This window comes from Eschrichtius robustus, chromosome 7 (assembly GCF_028021215.1).
Source record: "Eschrichtius robustus isolate mEscRob2 chromosome 7, mEscRob2.pri, whole genome shotgun sequence".
NCBI classification, from domain to species: domain Eukaryota; kingdom Metazoa; phylum Chordata; class Mammalia; order Artiodactyla; family Eschrichtiidae; genus Eschrichtius; species Eschrichtius robustus.
In genome coordinates, this window is record NC_090830.1 from 117341831 (window position 1) to 117367654 (window position 25824).

Genomic DNA, 25824 nt, shown 5'->3' on the forward strand with positions numbered 1-25824 from the left:
TAAAGCCTCTGTGTCCACTTGTCCCTGTTTCTGCCAATATAACACTGAAATAACTACTGTGTTTTATAATAAGCCTTGAAATCTGGTAACACAATTGCTCTTTGCTCGTCTTTAAGATTGTCTTGGGTCTTATAGACATTTTGTATCTCCATATAAATTTCAGAACCAGAATGCCGATTTTCATATATTTACAAAATGTTATTTAATTATATTTACTATTATAAATTTGAGCAGAATGGTTTGAATCTTTAGATAAATTTGAAGAAAACTGACATCCTAACATTGTTTAGAGTTTTGATTCATGGGCATCAGTTATCTTCCAAATTATTTAGTTTGTCTTTAATTTCCCACAGCAACATATTCTAATTTTCAGTGTAGAGGTGTTTTCTTAGATTTACTCATAAATATTTATGTGGTAAATTTAATTTTTAAAAATTTTCCATTATTTTTGATTGCTAGTATGGAGAAATACATTTGATCTGTGGTTGGATATGTATTCAGAAACTCTGTTAAATTTGTTTATGATTTTCATAGTTTGTTGGTAGATTCCTTTTTAGAAATTTTTTCAACACAGAATCTTAAGATTAAAGGATTAAGAAAGGGTTTTTCCTTATTTTCTGATATTTACATTTATGTCTGCCATCTATCTGTCTATCATCTATCATCTATCTATCTACTCTGTCTACCCTATTGCCTTATTGTACTGGCTAGGACATCCAGCACACTACTGAAAAGAAGCTCCTATCTATTCTTTTTTTTTTTTTTAAGTATTTTAATTAATTAATTAATTAATTTATTTATTGGCTGCATTGGGTCTTCGTTGCTGCACGCGGGCTTTCTCTAGTTGCAGAGAGCGGGGGCTACTCTTCCTTGCTGTGTGCTGGCTTCTCATCACAGTGGCTTCTCTTGCTGTGGAGCATGGGCTCTAGGTACGTGGGCTTCAGTAGTTGTGGCACGTGGGCTCAGCAGTTGTGGCTCACAGGCTCTAGAGCACAGGCTCAGTGTCACATGGGCTTAGTTGCTCTGTGGCATGTGGGATCTTCCCGGACCAGGGCTCGAACCCATGTCCCCTGCACTGGCAGGAGGATTCCTAACCACTGCGCCACCAGGGAAGTCCCCTATCTATTCTTACCTTGCTGACAGTTTTTATCATAAATGGGTGGTGAAATTTATCAAAGGCTCATCCATCAATTATGATAATACATGTTTTTAAAAAAATTTTTAATGTGCAGTATAATGAACCATTTTCAAATGTTTAACCATCACATTTCTGAAATAAATCCCATTTGATTGTTGTGCATATTAATATTATAATTAAAATTTAATTATAGTACTTTTGTTAATAATTCATTTAGTAATTTTGCATCTATGTTAATACAGATTGAATCCTGTTATCCTATTCTACTGTTATAATTTTATCAAGTTTTGATATCAAAGTTATGCCAGCCTCGAAATGAGAAGTGGTTTCTCTTTTCCTTTTCTCAGAATGTTTGTGTAAGACTGGTATCATTTATTCCTTAAATATATGGAAGAATTCACCAATAAAGACAGCTGGACCAGGAAGTTTTGAGGGAAAGATATTTAATTATTTAATATTTAAATATGGGTTTACATTTTTTTAACATCTTTTTTTCTAAAAACATCTTTATTGGAGTATAATTGCTTTACAATGCTGCGTTAGTGTCTGCTGTATAACAAAGTGAATCAGCTATATGTATACGTATATCCCCATATCCCCTCCCTCTTGCGCCTCCCTCCCACCCTCCCTATCCCGCCCCTCTAGGTGGTCACAAAGCACCGAGCTGGTCTCCCTGTTCTATGCGGCTGCTTCCCACTAGCTATCTATTTTACATTTGGTAGTGTATTTATGTCCATGCCACTCTCTCACTTTGCCCCAGCTTACCCTTCCTCCTCCCCATGTCCTCATGTCCATTCTTTGCATCTGTGTCTTTATTCCTGCCCCTAGGTTCTTCATCACCTTTTTTTTTTTTTAGATTCCATATATATGTGTTAGCATATGGTATTTGTTTTTCTCTTTCTGACTTACTTCACTCTGCATGACAGACTCTAGGTCCGTCCACCTCACTACAAATAACTCCATTTTGTTTCTTTTTATGGCTGAGTAATATTCCATTGTATATATGTGCCACATCTTCTTTATCCATTCATCTGTTGATGGACACTTAGGTGGCTTCCATGTCTTGGCTATTGTAAATAGAGCTGCAATGAACACTGTGGTACATGACTCTTTTTGAATTACGGTTTTTCTCAGGGTATATGCCCAGTAGTGGGATTGCTGGGTCATATGGTAGTTCTAGTTTTAGTTTTTTAAGGAACCTCCATACTGTTCTCCATAGTGGCTGTATCAATTTACATTCCCACCAACAGTGCAGGAGGGCTTGCTTTTCTCCACCCTCTGTAGCATTTATTGTTTCTAGATTTTTTGATGATGGCCACTCTAACTGGTGTGAGGTGATTCCTCATTGTAGTTTTGATTTGCATTTCTCTAATGATTAGTGATGTTGAGCATCCTTTCATGTGTTTGTTGGCAATCTGTATATCTTCTTTGGAGAAATGTCTATTTAGGTCTTCTGCCCATTTTTGGATTGGTTTGCTTGTTTTTTTGATATTGAGCCGCATGAGCTGCTTGTAAATTTTGGAGGTTAATCCTTTGTCAGTTGCTTCATTTGCAAATATTTTCTCCCATTCTGAGGGTTGCCTTTAAATCTTGATTATGGTTTCCTTTTCTGTGCAAAAGCTTTTAAGTTTCATTAGGTCCCATTTGTTTATTTTTGTTTTTATTTCTATTTCTCTAGAAGGTGGGTCAAAAAGGATCTTGCTGTGATTTATGTCATAGAGTGTTCTGCCTATGTTTCCTCTAAGAGTTTGATAGTGTCTGGCCTTACATTTAGGTCTTTAATCCATTTTGAGTTTATTTTTGTGTATGGTGTTAGGAAGTGTTCTAATTTCACTCTTCTACATGTAGCTGTCCAGTTTTCCCAGCACCACTTATTGAAGAGGCTGTCTTTTCTCCATTGTACATGTGATGCACCATACCAACAAACTGAAGGATAAAAACCTTATGATAATCTCAGTAGATGCAGAAAAAGCTTTCAACAAAATTCAACATTCATTTATAAAAGCTCTCCAGAAAGTAGGCATAGAGGGAGGCTACCTCAACATAATAAAGGCCATATACGATAAACCCACAGCCAACATCGCTCTCAATGGTGAAAAACTGAAACCATTTTCTCTAAGATCAGGAACAAGATAAGGTTGCCCACTCTCACCACTATTATTCAACATAGTTTTTGAAGTTTTAGCTATGGCAATCAGAGAAGAAAAAGCTACAAAAGGAATCCAAATCGGAAAAGAAGAAGTAAAACTGTGACTGTTTGCAGATGACATGATACTGTATATAGAGAATCCTAAAGATGCTACTAGAGGGGCTTTCCTGGTGGCGCAGTGGTTGAGAATCTGCCTGCCAATGCAGGGGATACGGGTTCGAGCCCTGGTCTGGGAAGATCCCACATGCCACGGAGCAACTAGGCCTGTGAGCCACAACTACTGAGCCTGCGCGACTGAAGCCTGTGCCCTGCAACAAGAGAGGCCGCGATAGTGAAAGGCCCGCGCACCGCGATGAAGAGTGGCCCCTGCTTGCCGCAACTAGAGAAAGCCCTCGCACGAAACGAAGACCCAACACAGCCAAAAAAAAAAAAAAAAAAAAAAAAAAAAAGATGCTACTAGAGAACTACTAGAGCTAATCAATGAATTTGTTAAAGTAGCAGGATACAAAATTAATGCACAGAAATCTCTTGCATTCCTATACACTAACGACGAAATATCTGAAAGAGAAATTAAGGAAACACTCCCATTTACCACTGCAACAAAAAGAATAAAATAGGAATTTTCCTATTTTATTCCTATTTTATTCCAAGGAATAAACCTACCTAAGGAGACAAAAGACCTCTATGCAGAAAACTATAAGACACTGATGAAAGAAATTAAAGACGATACAAACAGATGGAGAGATATACCATGTTTTTGGATTGCAAGAATCAACATTGTGAATATGACTATACTACCCAAAGCAATTTACAGATTCAGTGCAATCCCTATCAAACTACCAATGGCATTTTTCACAGAACTAGAACAAAAAATTCCACAATTTGTATGGAAACACAAAAGACCCCAAATAGCCAAAGCAATTTTGAGAAAGAAAAATGGAGCTGGAGGAATCAGGTTCCCTGACTTCAGACTATACTACAAAGCTACAGTAATCAAGACTGTATGGTACTGGCACAAAAACAGAAATACAGATCAATGGAACAGGATAAAAAGTCCAGAGATAAACCCACGCTCATATGGTCACCTTATCTTTGATAAAGGAGGCAACAATATACAATGGGTGTACATTTTTAAACAAGGACTATTCAGAATTCCCATTTCTTCTTGTCACTTTTTGTGTTTTTCTAAATAAATCTGTACATTTAATCTGTGTTTTAAAAGTTATTTGCACAGAGTTTTTCATTTTATTTGCAACGTCTGCAGAATCTGCTGTGTTATCTGCTATTTATTGTTAATTTTCTCTGTCTCTGTTTCTCTGTCTCTGTCTCTCTTACTCTCTCCATTTCTATTTCTCAGAGTTTCTAGGGCTTTATTATTGCTTTAATATCCATTAAGAACCAATTTTGGCTTTGTGGATTTATCTACTGAGTCTCTATTTTTTTTTTAAAAAATACACTATTTCATTATATCTGTTTTATCTATTTTATTTATTTCCATTTCAATTTTTATACTTTCTTTCTTTCACAACTGGAAGCTGAGATCTTTGATATGCAAAATTTTTTTCTTTTATAAAATTTGAATTTTGACTATAAACATCTCTTCCAGTCACTTTAATAACATTTACAACAATTTACTATAATTATTTGGAAACACAGAGTGATGATCAAACATTTTTGCAGTGACTATCACCTCACTCACGTTCAGATTTTACTATTCACATTTTTCTATATTTGTCTAATAACATTATTTCCATCCTTTCTTCCTCCTTCCCTTTGTTCCTTCATTCTTTTTTTTTTCTTTTCCATTATGGTTTATTACCGAATATTGAATATAGTTCCCTGTGCTATACAGTAGGACCTTGTTATCTATTTTTTATATAGTAGTGTGTATCTGAAAGGTCTTCTCTAAATGGAAAAGAAGTAAGAATCTATAGGAAAAAGAAAATCACAATTGGAATGGTCCTTCATTCTTAATCTCCCCCACTCGGCATACACTATCAGTGCTGGGAGTCAGACAAAATAAGGAAGATGTATTGTGCCCCCAAAGGGAGTAATTAGCTACTAGACAACAGTAGTTCAAGATTTTCCCTTGGGAACTGAATAAAGTCAAACTAGCTGGGCTATTCAACAGCAACATTATGAAGTGTTGAAATGTGACTTTAGGTTTCTCTATTTCCTTTCCTGATTTTAGTTTTGAATACAATTATAAGAGGCAAAAGACTGATTACTAAGGCTCCTACTATTACTAAAATTTTATGACTAGCACCTAGTTGCCATTACACATTATGATTTATAAATATTATTAAATAGTTGAGATTAGCTTTATTCTACATTGTGTTTGGTCATAACACGTAGCATTATATGTTGATGTATTCAAAGTCTTTCTGTTTTTTTGCTCATGTAGCAAAACCTGCTGTGTACAATGGTCAGGGTATATGCTACTCATGCTTATGCTGTTATAGTCCCCTCAAGATTTTGCCATTTTTGTTGTTTTAGATATTCAATCAAATTTTATATTTATCTTTATATTGCCTATGTTCATTCTTTACTACCTTTTCATTCTTCCAGCCCCCAAAAAGGGAACATCACTTCTAATCCTACAGGCATTAAAAAGAAAATAAAAACCTTTATATTATGAGAAATTTATGCAATATATTAATAAATTGATACAAACAAAATACTCAAAAAAATGAAATTGACCAAACCTTATAATAAAATGAATAGAACTGAAGATTCTTAAATCTATTGAATTTGAGAGTATTATTTAAAAAATATACCTCCACTGAAGAAGACACTACAAATTCATATGAATTCATTGGTAATTAATAAAAAATACTTAAGAAAAGGATATCATCAATCTTGAACAGACATTTCCAAAAAGAAAAAAAAAAAAAATGCAGGGAAAATTCTTAACTTTCCTATTCTGAGGCCAGGATAACTTTGATTCCAAAATGTGACAATGACATTACAAGACAGGAAATTGCAGACAATAATGGAAGTCCTAACCAATGTCACAAGACAAACAAATGAAAGGAGAGCACATGGTTTAAAAATGGAGAAAATAAAACTGTCATTATTCTCAAATGACTTGATTTTTGTACCAAGAAAATCCAAATACAAATCTAAAAAAAGATTAAATTTAATAAGTGAATTAATGAGGTCAATGGATTCAAGGTCATCATAGAAAATATGTATTTTATTCAACAGTCTAAAAACAAAGAACAATGAGAAAAACAAAAAATAAAAAATCCTCAATTTCACTTAAAAAAACTTTTAACTTAGAATAGTTTTGGATAGACCAAAAACAAAAAAACGAACAACTATGAAGATAGCACAGAGAGTTCGCCTAAATCCCACACTCAGTTTCCCTTAGTATTTTTAACATCTTACATTAGTATGGTACATTTGTTACAATTAATGAGCCAATTCTGAAGTGATGTGGCTATCTAAAGTCTACACCTTATTCAGGTTTCCTTTCTTTTTTTTTCCTTTTTAACCTGATGTGTTTTTTTCTGTTTTAGAATCCCATCCAGGACACGACACTGCATTACATTTAATTATCATTTCTCCTTAGGCTTCTCTGAACTGTGAGACTTCTTGAACTTTCCTTGTTTTTATGACCTGAGCAATTTTGAGGAGTTCTGGTCAGGTAGAATGTCTCTCAAATGGAAATTGCATGATATTTTTCTCATGATTAGACTGGGATTATGGGTTGGGGGCAGAAAGAAGAACAAGGAAATAAAGGGTCATTTTCATCAAATTATATCTCTGATTAACGTGACTATCATGGTTGATGTTGACCTTGATCACCTAGCTGAGGTCTTGTCAGTTTCTCCACTGTAAAGTTGTTCTCCCCTCCTCCTCCCTCCTTTCCATACTGGACGTTTTGGAAGAAGGTCATTATGTGCAGCCCACACTTAAAGAGTAGAAAGGTATCTCACCTCTTGAGAGGACAGAGTATGTACATAAATTATTTGGAATTCTTCTGCTTGGGAGATTTGCTTCTCTTCTATTTATTTATTTATTCAATCATTTATGTCAGGATGGACTCATGATATTTATTTTATACTTGGGGTTATAATCTTATAATCCAGAACTACTTTATCTTGTTGCCCAATTGTTCCAGCTTTGGCCATTGAACACTTTTTTCAGTTGGCTTCTATGTCCTTTTGACATACTACTATCATTGTGTGTTTTTGATAGGTTTTACACTTTCTGATACTACAAAGATGCTCCAGGTGATCTTTATATTTCTTACCCAGTCCCAGAATAAGCCTTTTCTCTTAAGAGTTCTAGTTATTTTTACTGGAGAATGGCAGCAGAAATCAAGTAAGGGGTGCTTTGTGGGCTTGTTGTTGTTTCTAAGCTCTCCCAGCTGACAGAGCAAGGAAATATATGTATATCCTAACCCATTCATATACCCCACATCTATAGATATTTCTGTATGCAACCATTTGTATTGATGTTAATCTAAACATGACTTTATACTGAGCTCTCCAACACTAATCCATTACCACGTGGATCATTCTAGCTTCTCCACCTTGCTTATCTTTCAACTTCCACTCCAACAATGAGAAATTTGGTTCTCACAGTTGGTGAGAAATGCAGGACCCATTTCATTAATTTTTTAATTCCAGTAAACATATATAGTGGTATCAAATTGTGAATCATACTCCCATGGGAAACAGCTTTTTCAACCAGAGTATGGTGCTTATATACTGTTTCTTTTGCTTTCAGTGTTACAGATACCACTAATTTCAAAAGTTACTTAGATCAGCATCTTTCCCCCCAAACTCTTCAGTGAAGGTGTTCACACATGTGTAATAAAGTCACATTGTTTTATCACACCTAGAGACAAATGAAAATGAAAACATGATGATCCAAAACCTATGGGATGCAGCAAAAGCAGTTCTAAGAGGGAAGTTTATATCACATTCTTTATTACGTCATGGGATCCCCAACTTCTGAAATGACTATTTAATACTGGCATACATTAAGGTTTAATCTTTGTGCTATAAAATTCTATAGGTATTGACAAATATATAGTGTCATACATCTGCTATTACAGAATTATAAAGAATAGTTTCACCACCCTAAAAATTCCCCTGTGACTCATCTATTTAACCTTTCCTTCTGCTCCCCTTTGCACAGGCCCCTAAAGCTCACTGATCTTTTTGCATAGCTGTAATTTTGCCTTTCTCAGGATGTCATATAACTGTTATCATACAGTATGTAGACTTTTCTGATTAGGTTTTATGTATGAATGTACCAAAGTTTATCTATTCTCCTATTGAAAGTCATTTTGTTTGATTCCAGTTTCAACTTTATTTTAGTATTAAAAATCAGTCACCTAGGAACAACTCTCCTAATACTTGTGCAAGATATTTACCCTGAAAACTATGAAACATAAATGAGACAAATTAAAGAAGACCAAAATAAAATGAGAAATAGTTCCTGTTCATTGATGGGCAGACTACGTATTGGAAAGATGTCAGTTCTTCCAAAATTAACCTATAAATACAATATAATCACAATAAAAATTCTAGTATTTTTCCCAGAAATTAATAAGCTCTTTAAAAAATTTATATGGAAATGTAAAAGGCCAAGTATTGTCAAGATAGTCCCGAAGAAGAACAAAGCTGATGGACTTACACTGCAGATATCAAGACTTACAAAAATCTATAGTAATACATCATGGTCTTGGCACAGGATAGATAAAATAAACAGTGGAATGAAGTAAAGTTTCTGGAAACTCACCCACAGTTACTTGGTGACCTAACTTATAACAAAAGCGAGAAAGGATGGTATTTTGCATACTGATGCTATCTCTGCATGAATCTATCTATGAATATTAGATATTCATATTGGACTAAAATGAATCTGGATTCCTACCTCATACCATATAAAAAAGTAATTGCTAGGTTAGTTGCAAACCTACATTAAGAAGGAAAAATAGAAGCTTTAAAGAAAAGCATCAGAGAAAAACTTTACTATTTTGTGGTTGACTAGATTTTCTTAAACAGGATAAACAAAGAATTAATAATAAGGAAATAATAAATTCGTCTATGCTAAAATTCAGAATGTTAGTTAACTAAAAGACTCAGATTAAAAGAGAGAAAATGCACCCTGCATGGAGTAAGATTTGGGAGGTATTTTGGACAGAGTAATCATGTTTATTATTAACTCCTAAGATTCAATAAGAAAAATATAGAGATAGTTCAGTAGAAAAAATAGAAGAGATGATTAGACACATCAGAAAGTACGATATCCAAATGGCCAGTGAAACTATGAAAAGTGCTCAGCTTTACTTATCACTAGAGAAATGCAAATTAAAACAATAATAAAATAGCACTAAAGAATCATTAGAAATGTCAAAATGTTAAAGATGGAAAATATCAAGTTATTATTAGAATATTTGATCAAAATTCTCATATACTTATACTTGGAAAGTATCAGTATAACTACTTTGAAAACTGGCAATATCTACTCAAGCTGAGCATATTTCTCACAGTTGTGCACTCCCTGTTTACAGCTATTCTCAGCTCCTGCTACATTAAGTCTATTGACTGCTCCCCTCCCACCGCCAGCCACTATTACGCACTACTACTGCCTGTCCTCTGAGGGGCTTGTGCCTTCTTTTCCATAGTACTGGTCTTCTGAATTTTCTTTCCTGTGTCTCAGGTGCCTCATCTTTCTTAGCTTTGCAAATCTGGAAAGAAAATGTATTCTCTCTGGTTTCTGTTATTTTTTTCTTTCCCACGTATCACACCACTCTCCCGTTCTCTGCACTGTTCCCTTCTATGTGGGGAAATAAGGTTTGCACATAACAGATATCCAGACATGACTTTAAATGAAGCCATTATGTTTATAAGGGACCCCCGAGCCATAAGAATCATGCTGGAGACAGAGAATGAATTTATCCACCACAGGAACTTCATGACCATGACTCTGCAGAGAGCAGGAGGGAAGTGGAAGCTGGCTTTACCACCCCCTCCCGCACAGTCTGGTACAGTCATCCTTCCCTCTTCAGTCAAAAAATGTTCCAATTTTTTTTTTTTTAAGGAACCTCCATACTGTTCTCCATAGTGGCTGTATCAATTTACATTACCACCAACAGTGCAAGAGGGTTCCCTTTTCTCCACACCCTCTCCAGCATTTATTGTTTGTAGATTTTTTGAAGATGGCCATTCTGACTGGTGTAAGGTGATACCTCATTGTAGTTTTGATTTGCATTTCTCTAATGATTAGTGATGTTGAGCATCCTTTCATGCGTTCGTTGGCAATCTGTATATCTTCTTCGCAGAAATGTCTATTTAGATCTTCAGAGTGAAGTAAGTCAGAAAGAGAAAAACAAATACTGTATGCTAACACATATATATGGAATCTAAAAAAAAAAAAATGATGATGATGAACAACCTAGGGGCAGGACAGGAATAAAGACACAGACCTACTAGAGAATGGACTTGAGGACACGGGGAGGGGGAAAGGTAAGCTGGGACAAAGTGAGAGAGTGGCATGGACATATATACACTACCAAATGTAATATAGATAGCTAGTGGGAAGCAGCCGCATAGCACAGGAAGATCAGCTCAGCTCAGTGCTTTGTGGCCACCTAGAGGGGTGGGATAGGGAGGGTGGGAGGGAGGGAGACGAAAGAGGGACGAGATATGGGGATATATGTATATGTATAGCTGATTCACTTTGTTATAAAGCAGAAACTAACACACCATTGTAAAGCAATTATACTCCAATAAAGATGTTAAAAAAAAATGCTTGAATTTGAGGGTGGGGTGGCCCCTGAGCCTTATCTTCCCAGATCTTCTGACACCTTCCCAATACCTCTTTCCCAATACCTCTTTCCCATAATCTACTTGGGTTCATGCAGTGACAAATGAAGGATGTTTCACACCTTTCCCTAGGAAGCCATTTCTTCACACTATGAAATATACATCTAACTTGCATTGCCTCTACTAACACAATTCATCTTCCCCAAACTATTTATTAATAGTACAGTGTGTAATCCCTAAATGCCTTGGATGACGCTGCTCAGACTGAATGCTATTTAAAAGCATGCTTTAGGAAAAAAATGCCATAAATTATGCCTCCTTGGTTATTTTAATTTTCTTTTATTGCATCTTGGCAATACACAATAAGCATACATCAAAGTAATGAGACATTATACAGCATGGATTAATTACCACAATATTAACAGATCCTGTGGCTGCGGCTGTGCCTTTAGAGCTAACAGTGACCAACGGTGGCAAAATTTGAAAAAAAAAATTAAAAATTACCTGCTTTTTTCCTTCTCCAAAACAGATACAGATATTGTAAATATTTTCCAAATTTTCTTTTTCTTTTTTTTTTTTTCATGCATTTCCTTGAGTTCTTCTAAAGAGAGCAACTCTCGTCCTGGACAAGAGAAAAGTCAGGAACCGATGACCTTCTAGGACATAGAAGCTGTTCAAAGGGCTATTACACCAAATGTCACTTACACATGTGATTTATTTCTTGGCTGATATTCTTTTTTTTTTTTTTTGGCAGAACAAGAGAAGCACTGAATGGCTTTTTCAGGTTACCCTTGACCTTTCTTTTTGATCTGCATAGTCCTTCTCCAAATATCCCCTCTATTTATCATGCTTTCTCTCCTGAAGTTTGTGAGCTTCCATCTAACCAGATGTAGTAACAGATTGAGATGCACTAGCATAGTGGTTAGTTCCTTGCACTCTGGAATCAAACTTCATTATTTTAAACACTGATACTGCTGTTTACTAGGTGTGTGACCTCAGGGAAGTAACTTTGTCCTTCTGAACTTTAATTTCCTGATATGTAAGACTGGCAGATCCATAGTAGTTATTTCAAATGATTATTGTGAATATATATATATACACACACACACATATATACATACATACATATATGTGTGTGTATATATGTATACATATATGACTCAAAAATTATTAGCTATTATTATACCATTGCCAATTATGGTATTGCATAGTTGGCTGTCTTCAATTTAGAGAGTTCCCTTTTATCCTACATATTTTGACATACACATACCTAAGAGCCTCATACTTGCTGGATGATGGGATGATACTATTCTTTAGCCCCTTTTTAAGTTAGTGTGTCTAAGTACTTATATAGGATGTTCTTAATTTCTTATTTATTGTTGTAATTCAGATGGTCAATGAGGGCCTCACTGTCACTAAGTATCCAAGGCAATGATAATTTAAAAGTAACTTAAGTTAATTTAAACCCCAACCAATTGGATATATGTGTTCTTTTCTAAGATTTCAACCAAGCACCATGTGACTTCGTTTCTGAGTTACTGCTGGTTGTGCATTATGAATCGTTACACTTCTGCTTCTCTGTGTGAACTCCCTCTCCCTAAGAACTATAAACTTGACAGGAAACTCAGTGCCTTCTTGTGACTTTTGGAAGATTTTTTGATTTCCAGAGAGGACTTGAAAGGGACACAGTTGACATAATGTCTTGTACAACTTTCCACCACTTTTTTGGTTCTTCTCTCTTCTGCCAATTTTATCTTTCTTTCCACTTTGTTCTGGATAATTCCCCAAATTCAGAATTCTCTGTCTCTAGTGCAATTTCTTCTCTATCTGATATCTTAACACTTTGTCACCCACAATTCCCTTCTATCCAATACAATTATCAAGATACCCTTTTCCAAATAAAAGGCAATTTTTGCTTCGAGAGAATCTCAAGTATCAGCTGTTATGATAACACTGTCCTGTTGAAAATGTCTGTTTGGAAAACTATGCATACGTCCCTTATAGACAAAACAGTAAACTTAAAAAGTGTAAAGACACTGATTTTGTTTTGTTCTGCACTCAAAATCATCAAAAGTTTAGTTTTCCCTAATCAACTTATAAATTTTGTGTGATCCCAAAGGGAATACCAACAAAGATTTTATGGAGCTAGAAAGTTGATTCTAAATGATGTAAAGAAAAATAAACATACAAGAATAGTTAAGAAAATACTGAAAAAGAACCAGGAAAGAGAATTACTCTAAGAGCTATTAGAGCATGGTACAAAGCCCCTCTGTGTAAACACTATGATACTGGCAAATGAATCAGCAGGGAAATGTATAAAATGGAATAGAGTAGAAATTTGAGAAGTAGACCCAATTGCCTTTGGAAATCTAGTATGTGATAAAGATTGTATCTAAAATTAATGAATCAAGGATAGACTTATAAATAATAATGACATAACTATTTTAAAATGCACAAAATTAGTTACAGTTCTTTCATTATAGAGAAATAAAAATATCAATCTATACAATACTATAAGAAAATCAAATTCTTTATAATTTAAATGTAAGGAAAAGCTCTCTACGACTCTAAATCTATACTAAATAAAAGTAAACATGGATAAATTTGACTATAGAAAATGGAAATAAAAATAACTTTTTCGTGAGAAAATCTTTATAACCAAAGATAAAAGAGAAATTAAAAATTAGAATAAAATATTTGCAACATATGTCAAAAATAAATGTTAATATCCCTAACATAAAAAGAAGTTTTATAAATTGAGGAAAAATACCAAAAATCTTGTAGAAAAAGGACAGTAGACTCAAAAAGTTGGCAACGGATGTGAACAGTTAATTTACCAGAAATATATAAAGTGGAGTTTAAATTTATGAGATGTACAAATGCAAATTAAAACTAAATTGAGATACCATTTCTCAACTATCTATCATCCTGGCAAAAAATCTGAATGTTAGTGCAGCTTGGGGAAGAAAATTCAGCAATATAAAAAAGCTATATATGCATTTACATTTTCTCTCAGAAATGACTCTTCTAGGAATTCACTCTGAAGAAAGATCCTTACCAATAAAAAAATTCATGTGGGAAGATTTCAGCATTATTTGTAACTGCCAAATATTGCAGGCCTAAATATCTAGACAGAAAAGTCCAGTTGAATCAACTACGGTATATTTACCAAATGAAGTACTATGAAGTTGTAATTGAGAATAAAGAAAATTATGAACTAAAAAGGTGTGATTTTTGGTATGAAGAAAGCAAAATACAGAAGATTATATATAGTATGTAAGAAATTAATGGAAATAATTATATACATATAATTTATATATAATGTAATATATATAAAATTTTATAATTATATATTTATAATTTTTTATTTACAAAAAAAGAGGGAGGATAAAGCAGAAAATGTTGAAGCTAATACTTGTAAGGAGTTCAGGGGATGTGTGGGAGAAATAAAGAAATGAGTGACATTATACAATACAAAAGGGATACACTTATATAAAGAGATGCCACGGTATCTTTTTTGATTTATGGAAACATGTCGATGTTCTAGAACAAAACAAAATAAACAAATCCCACTAAATCCATTACGGGGAAAGAACTAAAACAAATCATATCAAAACAAGTGTACCCAATTCAATCTCAAATAGACATTATAGCCACATTCAAGGAAAAATGAACAAAATAAAATAAAATAACTAATTGAAGCAAATTTTTATGTATAGAATTTGAGTAATTTAACGATACATGCTCATTTGGAATGGGAGAAAGTTAACTGAAATCTTTGTCTTGAGTTTGTTTCTTTAAGTGGTATGGATGAAGGAATTCTGACATTATTTTAGTGTACTGTAAGATTGCACAAATGAGCAAAAGCGCTGATACTGGTGAGACCCAGAGTTCGCACTATGGATAAAAATGGATACAAATATGGAATGGAGGAAAGCAAGGAAGAATTGTGTGGGGATGAATCGAACTAGAAGTTTTAACACTTCCAGCTCGGATAAGGGTCTCAAGGTAACAAATGGCCCTAGAGGGAAGATAAAATATTGATTATTGCATGTAAAACTCAGTCTTAGGGTAGAGGTATATCAAGTGCGTGGTTGTAACAACCCTTGTTAAGACTTCAGAAAGGTTTATAGTGCTGCTTGTGTGCACACTCTCAGGTAGAAAATTAGAGGGCTACCAGTAACACAACGCACACATTGACAACCCAAATTAGAGAGGGGCCAGTCTCCAGGATATTACTGAATGTAACTTTTATATAAGAGATTATAATTTGATGCTTATAAAACCCACAATATTTTACTGAAACTCTTAAAGGTACAGAGACAGTTCAAAAAGAAAAGGGTCTTCTGAATTCCCAATCTTCTGCAAGGAGGAACAGGCTATCCAGCTGCAACACCGGCCATCCCTCATGGAAAAGGAAAGATGACTTAGAGTGGGAAGAAAAGTCCAGAGCCCAGAGAAAAAAGCTGCAGAGAACTGCTTTGTGTATGTGTGTGAGAGTGTGTGTGTGTGTGTGTGTGTGTGTGCGCGCACAGGCGCTCACGCATGCATTTGAGCAGATGGGGAGAAATGACTTTCCGGTCCCTTTCAAACATTTTGTTTCTGTTTGATTTGCCTTCTTCCTGCCACAGTCATGTTCTTTCCTAACATCAAGAAAATGGTAGAAACTGCCACTCTGCTGTGTCATTAAACTGCTATAATACTTGGCCCTTCAATCTTAAATATTTTCCAGTAATTATCCCTGAACAGATCTAACAGATACCATACAGTTACATTGTATTCTCACATATTTATAAAAGTAAACCATTAAATTGTCCTTTTAAAATTAGTCTGGAAATATGTTGTTTAATTATGTAACAATTTGGATTAGAATCTTGGGAGTCATTTTTCTCTTAAATTGAAAAATGTAAATAAAAGCGAATGAAAAACCTCACTAGTATGGGATGCTCTCTTTCTTTTTCTCCTCCTTATAAAGATTTTTTTCCCATACACTTAATCATACAGCCCAGACACTATGTAAATATTTCACATGTCATTTTATACATATCATACTTAGTTCACAAAACTCTAGTATTAGTTAGTATTAACTCAGATTTATAGATGGTGACTATATGTCTCTGAGAAATCAGTTTATTTGTACAGAATTACTGGTGTAGGCACCAAACTGAGATTTGGTTGTCTGTATGGTTGATTTGAAAGTCTGTTTTCACAGGTGAATCAGGGGAATTCTGTGGAATGAGTGCCAGGTTCCTGTCCCTAATATTCAAATCATTAGGGCCCCTTGCTCTGTATTTGTGTGTATAAGCTATGAGATCAAACACCCCTCCTGATGGTATCTCACACAATGGTAAAGTGAGAAAAAACAGAACCGATATGCCCAGGTTTATCACGCCACGCTGGTTGGCCTATAGTGATCAGAATAGCCCATGAGGTCACCTCCTCTGGGATTTGTAGAAATAGGAGCCTACTCCTCATTGCACTGTATACACGTGCCTTTCTCTCCTGTTTTCTTTCCTTTGTGTGACTTTACAAAAACTGTTTTAGGAAAGAAAATAAAATATGCATTGATTCAAAAGACTGTAATTCTCTCTTCCATTAAGGTTAATTTTAAATTTAATCAACAAATGTTGAGTTGACATAGAACCTAATGCTTCTCACCAGATTTTATAAGCCCCCAATTTGACCTACCCAATCCCTATACCATTGTTCTGAAAAATGCAGCTGTTTAGTGATTTCTGGCCCTTCTTTCACTTTATCCCACTCTCTGACTCTCTATTAGAATTTATTTCTCACTTTAGAGTCTTAAAATGAACACTTGTATCTATCCCTTGCCATCCTAGTTTTCCATCAAAATGAGGTCTAAAAACTTATTTTGTATGAAGAGAAACAGATGCTGAATTACACTGACTTTTCAACTCTATTCTCATATGTAGAAAGAGGGGCAGGTGACTTGAACCTAAATTATAATGGCAGCATTATCAATTTGGGCGAAGGTGGACACAGTGATGATGTTTCCTGATTAATGACCAAAGAAGCTGTAAGAAGCCAGACATAAATTTCTAAGAATGCCACCACACTTAGAAAACTAAATTTCCTCACTGTCAGCAACAAACAGAATAATGAAGCTTCAGAATGGCTTCTGGGAGTTTTGCTAAGTTTGATAACATAGTCATATTGTATAATCATAGTTACTTTAAATATCTTATAGAAATCACTCAAGTAGTATTCTGAACTACTAGAAATGTCTCCAAACTTTCTAGACGTCTTTCAGTGTATGAATTATCATTGTAGATTGCTACAAGAGGTTTCAAGGATAGAAAAGGCTCAGATGTCTTTTCTGAGAATAATTTGAGTTTCAACATCTAGTTTATTTTTTCCTATATGACTCATAGCATTTCTGTGAGAATTTCAAATTAAAGATTCTTGCATCTATGATCAATTGGACTTCCTTCCCAGGGGCATTCAATAGTTCCTTCAATATCACATATCACTGCTTCAGAAAAGTTGAACACATTACTATCCCATAAAATAATATGTTCTCCACAGATACAGTGCCTAAAAAATCTAGGGGACTTTAGACTGCAACAACAATACAAACGCACTAACAAAAATAACAATGGCATTTATAGTTAAGTTTGAAATTTTAAAGTTAGACACTTATAGGCATGATATGGTATCACAACAATATCATAAAGAACCTAGGTTCTGTCTACTTTTCCATCCTTAGTATGTTGTCACTTCTTCCATTTGTAACATGATTCCCCCCTCCAAATATTAGACTAAATGTAGACAAATTGATAAATAAAACAAAGTAGAAACAAAGTAGAGCTTAGGAATTGATTCACACTCACAGATTCAACTGATTTTCGATAGATGGACAAAAGCAATTCAGAAGAGAAAGAATAGTCACTTTAATAAATGGTCCTAGAACAACTGGATATGTATGTGCAAAAAACAAAAACCGAAACTATACCTATAACTCATATTATATAAAAATTATCTCTAAATGGATGAAAGACCTAAGTGTAAAACCTAAAACTATAACAATTCTAGATGAAAACATATGAACAAATATTTGTTTCAGGCAAAGTTTTCCTGGATATGGTACCAATAAGCAAGATCCATTAAAAGGAAATATTGATTAATTGTACCTCAAAAGATACTATTAGGGAAATGAAAATATAAGCCACAAACTGGGATAAAATGTTTGCAAAGCTGGTAAATGGCTTGTATCCAGAATATAAAAAGAACTCTAAAAATACAATAATAATAAAACAATTCAGTTAAAAATAGTTACAAATGTTTTAAGACTATAGAAGATATATGGGTGGTGAATAAGCATATGAAAATATGTTAGCATAATTATTCATTATAAATCAAAATAATAATGGAATAACACAACATAAGAATGCATTAAATTAAGAAGACTCACCATACCAAGTGTTGATGAGAATGTGGAACAATTGAAACTCTCATACATTGAACATGGAATGTCAAATAGTACAACCATGTTGGAAACATTTGACAATTTCTTTAAAAAATTATACATACACAGACACACAATTAAATATTATTCAGCCTTAAAAAAGAAGGAAATTCTGCCACTTGTGACAACAGGGGTGAAACTATGGGGCATTATGTTAATAAAATAAGTCAGACAAAGAAAGACAATTATTGCATGATATTGCATATATGTGGAATCTAAAAAAAAAAGTCAAATTTATAGAAACAAAGAGTAGAATGGTAGTTGCCAGGGGCTGGGGGGTTGGGTAAGTGGGAGAGGATGGTAAAAGGGTAAAACCTTTCAGTTATAAGACGAATAAGGTCTGAGGACCTAATGTATAACAAGGTGATATAATTCATAATACTGTATTATATAACTGAAGTTTGCTAAGGGAGTAAAACTTAAATATTCTCACCAAAAACATTGAGTAAATATGTGAGGTGAGGTGATGAATATGTCAATTAACTTGACTGTGGGAACCCTTTCACAATGTATACCTGTATCAAATCATCACGCTTTAAATATATTACAATTTTATTTGTCAATCACACTTCAGTAAAGTTGAAAAAAGAGTTACATATTCTACCAAATGACCCAGACATTCTACTGAGTTATTGTCTTAAGCAGGATAAAAATATATGTCCATGCTAGGTCTCATGCATAAATGTTCATAATAGGCAAATTTGAAAGCAACATAAATATCCATCTGTATGTGAATAAATGAATTGTTATACATCCACACAGGGCTTACCATCCATCAATAAAAAAGAAGAAATAACTGATACTTTCAGAAAAATCACTGATAAAATTTAAAAATACTATACTAAGTGAAAGAAGCCAGAAACAAAATACAAATAGAAGATTATATTAATCTACAATTCTAGAAAAGGCAAAACTATAATGAATGAATTCATACTGGTAGTAGTCAGAGACTGGAGGGAGGAAGGCAATTACTGAAAGGTGCACAGGAAATGTTTTGGGGTGATGGAAGTTATATGTAATGATTAAGGTGGTGGTTACAAAACTGTATGTATTTATTAAAAACCATTGAATTACACACTTTAGATTGTTGAATATTATTGTATATAAGTTATACTTCAAGTGAAGTGGGAAAAAAGAAGGGACAATTTTCAGTCACTAGATTATTAGCTAACTGAATAAAGAACTCATGAACACAAAATCAGCCAATTCCAACAAAATTTCCCATAAAGAGTTATATAGTGAATAATAAAATATATGAGATGAAAGTCGATCAGATTTGGGCTATAACAAAAATTTATAAGTGGAGTCACAGATGGAGAAGAGAGAATAGGACATGGTATTTGAAGACAGAATGTTAGAGAAATTATTAAAACTGCTAAAAGCTATAAATCTACAAACAAAAGGAGCTCATCAAACACTAAGCATTAAGCAGGACACACACACACACACACACACACACACACACACACAAACACAGTGCGCACTTTGGCATATCATGCAAACAATGCTGATAACCAAAGAGAAAGAAATAATATTAAAAGCAATGCAAGATCAGTAACAGACACTATCTTTAAAGGAACAAAAATACAACTGAGTTAATTTCCAAATACATATAGTCAGGGTAAGAAAATAGTAAAAAAATAGTAGTGAAAGAAAATAATTTCTAACTTAGAAACAGAGTGAAAAACAATTTTAAAAGGAGGAGGAGGTACATACTGTTTTAAAATTTTAAAGTTTAATGGGAAGAACAAATGGTAAAAGTAATGATTTTCATTAGGTTGTAATCAGTCTAGGATGCTAGGATGCATTCTGTCATTTCTAATATAGCCAATAAAATTTATAAAAGTTTAATTAACACATTAATAGAATAAAGCAGATTAATTCAAATAGATTAATTCAAATGAAGAAAAAAAAGAGTAACAAAAAGAGGATCAGAAAACATAAGACAAATGGAAAATAAAGATGAGAGCTACAAACCTACTATATCATTAATAACATTAATTGTAATTGGGTGAATTATTCCAGGTGAAAGTTTTTAGATTTTCAGACTACTTAAAAGCAAAAATTAACTATATACTGCTTACCATAGACAAACGTTGTATGTTTAATGTTATAGCAATAACCTATGGAAGAAAAAGTCCACATTCCCCCATGCAGACCAACAATCATTCATCTCTTAAAGGAAAAGCAAAACAAAACAAAGCAAACAAACAGAATATAAACTAAAAATGCTTTTGTTTATCTGAAGCAAAAGCTTACTTAACAAGCTCCAACTAAGTTTTCTTTCAAAGTTCATCCATTTACTTCTTTGGGGTATTTATTTATTTAGACATTTATTTACTTGCTTCTTTTAGACATTTAAAATTCTCTCAACAGGAAAACCCATATGACATGCTATGAAGGCATAAAGTCCCCATCGCTTATTTCCTCAGTGTTTTAATGTTTCCTTCATGAATATGGTTTTCTATTTTTGTTCTATTAGCAAAATCAATTTCATATGCAACTCAGAGGATAATTTGAGTTACATCTGGAATTTAGAATGGTAGATCAAATTCCACAGGAAACTCAAACCTTAGTTTATATAACCAAGTGACCAATTATAGAGCAGCTTTCAAGAATGGAACTTGGTACCTTTTTCACTCTCACTATACACAGATGACACGAAGTCTTTCTAATAAAGGGCTTAACAAGGGGGAATTACAGCTTATTATATTTGTAGGAGAATGCTAGCTCTTCTCAAGCTTATCCATGCAATTGGCTACAAATGAAAAATAAATCTCTGATGTCCCAATTTCAGCAATACGGAAAGAGATGCATTGAAAAAATATTTTCCCACGAATACTCTAACATGATTTAAAGTTACACTGATGAAAACAAACAAACAAAACACAACTGCAGCAGCTTTTAAACTAATGATACAAGCCCATGGATAATTTCCTCTAAATATCTCAGGTATAAATGAATGAATCATATATTATTGCAGGAAGCAATTTCACTCAATTAGTTCTACCTGCTGGAATCTCAATTAATTACAGACTGAGTAAAAGCTTTTATTTGAAATAAGACTCTCAAACTGGCCCTGGAGCAAAACCTAACCCTCAGCGGAGACAGCTGTGAATATATTTAGAACTTTTCACTCTCTGGGAGGGCTTGTGTTCCAAACATCTCTCTTTTATGCACAGTAACTTGGTGCAGTATTTCAGTGACCTAAGTGATTTCCAACAATTCTGCACAGGTTTTAATCTCCTTACGTGGTCTGGCTTTTTGCTGAGGAGTTGCCATCGTCCAAACAACATAACAATATCCCCCTGTCATTTTATCTCTGTGTTCTCTTCGATATGGCACAGGTATATGAATGTTTGTCAGTTAAACAAGGAACCCAAACAAACCACATGCCTGTAAGTCCCCGGAAATTTGCAAAGAGAAGTTAAATGCAGCCCAACTCCAGAGAGCTTTTTGTATCTTTGACTGCTTTTGAAATATTTTTGAAGAAATTATATAGAGACTCTTGCTCTTACACCAGCATTAAAAAGTAATAGTGTAAATCTCTCCCCTCAAGTTAAAACAGAAATTAGACAGGTAGTACTGTTCACTGTTCATTGCCTCACTGCTCCTTTACTTGATTTGGTGCTAGGTCTGAGGAAGGAACAAGACAGCTTAAGATTCAGGGAGGTCAAATGATTTTATACAAAGTTAAAACCTAGACCTCCCAGATTCAAGATTCTAAAGTAAGTCTTTCAATGTTGTCTCTTTACATTTATCAGCCATATGCTGAGTCTTATCATGTCTGGTATTCTTGTCTTTCCACATAGATCATGTGTTAGTTTCCTATGGCTGCCAAAACAAAAAGCCACAATGTGTGAGGTTTAGAACAATAGACATTTATCATCTCAAATTTCTGGTGGCTACAAGTCTGAAATCAAGGTGACAGCAGGGCCATGATCCCTCAGTCCTGTAGAGGGAGCATACTTCCTTGTTTCTTCCTGGCTTCTAGTGGAGGACACCCATCTTGTTGCTCCTTGACTTATAGCTGCGACTCTTCAATCTCTCTGCCTGTGTCATCACATGGAATTCTCCCTGTGTCTGTGTCTCTTCAAAGCTGTCTTCTTATAGGGACACCAGTCATATTGGATGAAGACCCTCCCTAATGACCTTATCTTAACTTGATTAAAACTACAAAGACCCTATTTCCAAATAAGGTCACATTCACAGGTAATGGGGGTTAGATCTTTAACATATCATTTTTAGGAACACAATTTAACACATAACAGATCATAAGCCCATTATAGACAAAGAAGTTGCTCTCGTCCTCTTCTGTGTCACCTGTGTCTTCTTATATTGTTGATTGCACTAATATTTGATATTTTATGCACTACAGAATATTGAGTCTGTTGAAAATTGACTTATGGCAGCAAAAATGACACACATAAGAAAGCTGCTTTGGACAGGTGAACAACAAGTTCGGGGGATGCTCAACAATATAATAAGGTGCATCTGTTAATGGGAGAACCAGACACTTGGGCAAGGAGTCAGACAATTTGGCTTTGGCCCTACCTGTGGCACTTAACTAATTTAATGACCTTGTAACTGTTTCTTCATCAATCAGAAGAGATAATCTCTCTTCTGCCTACCCTACTTAGATATTGTAAATGTAGAAGACAATGGATGTAAAAAATATTTAATGCCAGGCAAATTCCCAGGCATTAGTATTAACATGATACTATGGAACTATAGTGCTCTCTGGGTGCCAAAAAACTACAGAAGTACAGCAGATGCTGTTGGTTCTCTTCCCAGGTTCACTTTGACCCTCTTTACTGCTCCTCTGCAACCATCTTCCAGCTTCTATTAGCTTTCCTGTTGAGGGCTTCCACCAACAACTTTCTTTAGAGTATGCCTTTAGGCTACCAGGGGCACTTAGTTTTTCTGAAGTTCTAGAGATTTCTGTGAGTCATACCACTCACCCTGTTCCACAGCAGCTCACAACCAGTAAATACTTGGCAAATAATACAAAAGCTCAACCTTCTTTTTTTTTTTTTTTTTAAACATCTTTATTGAAGTATAATTGCCTTACAATGGTGTGTTAGCTTCTGCTTTATAACAAAGTGAATCAGTTATACATATACAATATGTTCCCATTTCTCTTCCCTCTTGCATCTCCCTCTCTCCCACCGTCCCCATCCCACCCCTCTAGGTGGTCACAAAGCACCGAGCTGATCTCCCTGTGCTATGCGGCTGCTTCCCACTAGTTATCTATTTTACATTTGGTAGTGTATATATGTCCATGACACTCTCTTACCCTGTCACATCTCACCCCACCCCCTCCCCATATCCTCAAGTCCATTCTCTAGTAGGTCTGTGTCTTTATTCCCGTCTTGCCACTAGGTTCTTCATGGCCTTTTTTTTTCCCTTAGATTCCGTATATATGTGTTAGCATACTGTATTTGTTTTTCTCTTTCTGACTTACTTCACTCTGTATGACAGACTCTAACTCCATCCACCTCATTACAAATACCTCCATTTCATTTCTTTTTATGGCTGAGTAATATTCCATTGTATATATGTGCCACATCTTCTTTATCCATTCATCTGTCGATGGACATTTAGGTTGCTTCCATGTCCTGGCTATTGTAAATAGAGCTGCAATGAACATTTTGGTACATGACTCTTTTTGAACTATGGTTTTCTCAGGGTATATGCCCAGTAGTGGGATTGCTGGGTCGTATGGTAGTTCTATTTGTAGTTTTTTAAGGAACCTCCATACTGTTCTCCATAGTGGCTGTATCAATTTACATTCCCACCAACAGTGCAAGAGTGTTCCCTTTCCTCCACACCCTCTCCAGCATTTATTGTTTCTAGATTTTTTGATGATGGCCATTCTGACCGGTGTGAGATGATATCTCATTGTAGTTTTGGTTTGCATTTCTCTAATGATTAATGATGTTGAGCATTCTTTCATGTGTCTGTAGGCCATCTGTATATCTTCTTTGGAGAAATGTCTATTTAGGTCTTCTGCCCATTTTTGGATTGGGTTGTTGGTTTTTTTGTTATTGAGCTGCATGAGCTGCTTGTAAATCTTGGAGATTAATCCTTTGTCAGTTGCTTCATTTGCAAATATTTTCTCCCATTCTGATGGTTGTCTTTTGGTCTTGTTTATGGTTTCCTTTGCTGTGCAAAAGCTTTTACGTTTCATTAGGTCCCATTTGTTTATTTGTGTTCTTATTTCCATTTCTCTGGGAGCTGGGTCAAAAAGAATCTTGCTGTGATGTATGTCATAGAGTGTTCTGCCTATGTTTTCCTCTAAGAGTTTGATAGTGTCTGCCCTTACACTTAGGTCTTTAATCCATTTTGAGTTTATTTTTGTGCATGGTGTCAGGGAGTGTTCTAATTTCATACTTTTACATGTAGCTGTCCAATTTTCCCAGCACCACTTATTGAAGAGGCTGTCTTTTCGCCACTGTATATGCTTGCCTCCTTTATCAAAGATAAGGTGACCATATGTGCGTGGGTTTATCTCTGGGCTTTCTATCCTGTTCCATTGATCTATATTTCTGTTTTTGTGCCAGTACCAAACTGTCTTGATTACTGAAGCTTTGTAATAGAGTCTGAAGTCAGGGAGCCTGATTCCCCCAGCTCCATTTTTCGTTCTCAAGATTGCTTTGGCTATTCGGGATCTTTTGTGTTTCCATACAAATTGTGAAATTTTTTGTTCTAGATCTGTGAAAAATGCCAGGGGTAGTTTGATAGGGATTGCATTGAATCTGTAGATTGCTTTGGGTAGTAGAGTCATTTTCACAATGTCGATTCTTCCAATCCAGGAACATGGTATATCTCTCCATCTATTTGTATCATCTTTAATTTCTTTCATCAGTGTCTTATAATTTTCTGCATACAGGTCTTTTGTCTCCTTAGGTAGGTTTATTCCTAGATATTTTATTCTTTTTGTTGCAATGGTAAACGGGAGTGTTTTCTTAATTTCACTTTCAGATTTTTCGTCATTAGTGTATAGAAATGCAAGAGATTTCTGTGCATTAATTTTGTATCCTGCTACTTTACCAAATTCATTGATTAGCTCTAGGAGTTTTCTGGTAGCATCTTTAGGATTCTCTATGTATAGTATCATGTCATCTGCAAATAGTGACAGCTTTACTTCTTCTTTTCCGATTTGGATTCCTTTTATTTCTTTGTCTTCTCTGATTGCTGTGGCTAACACTTCCAAAACTATGTTGAATAATAGTGGTGAGAGTGGGCAACCTTGTCTTGTTCC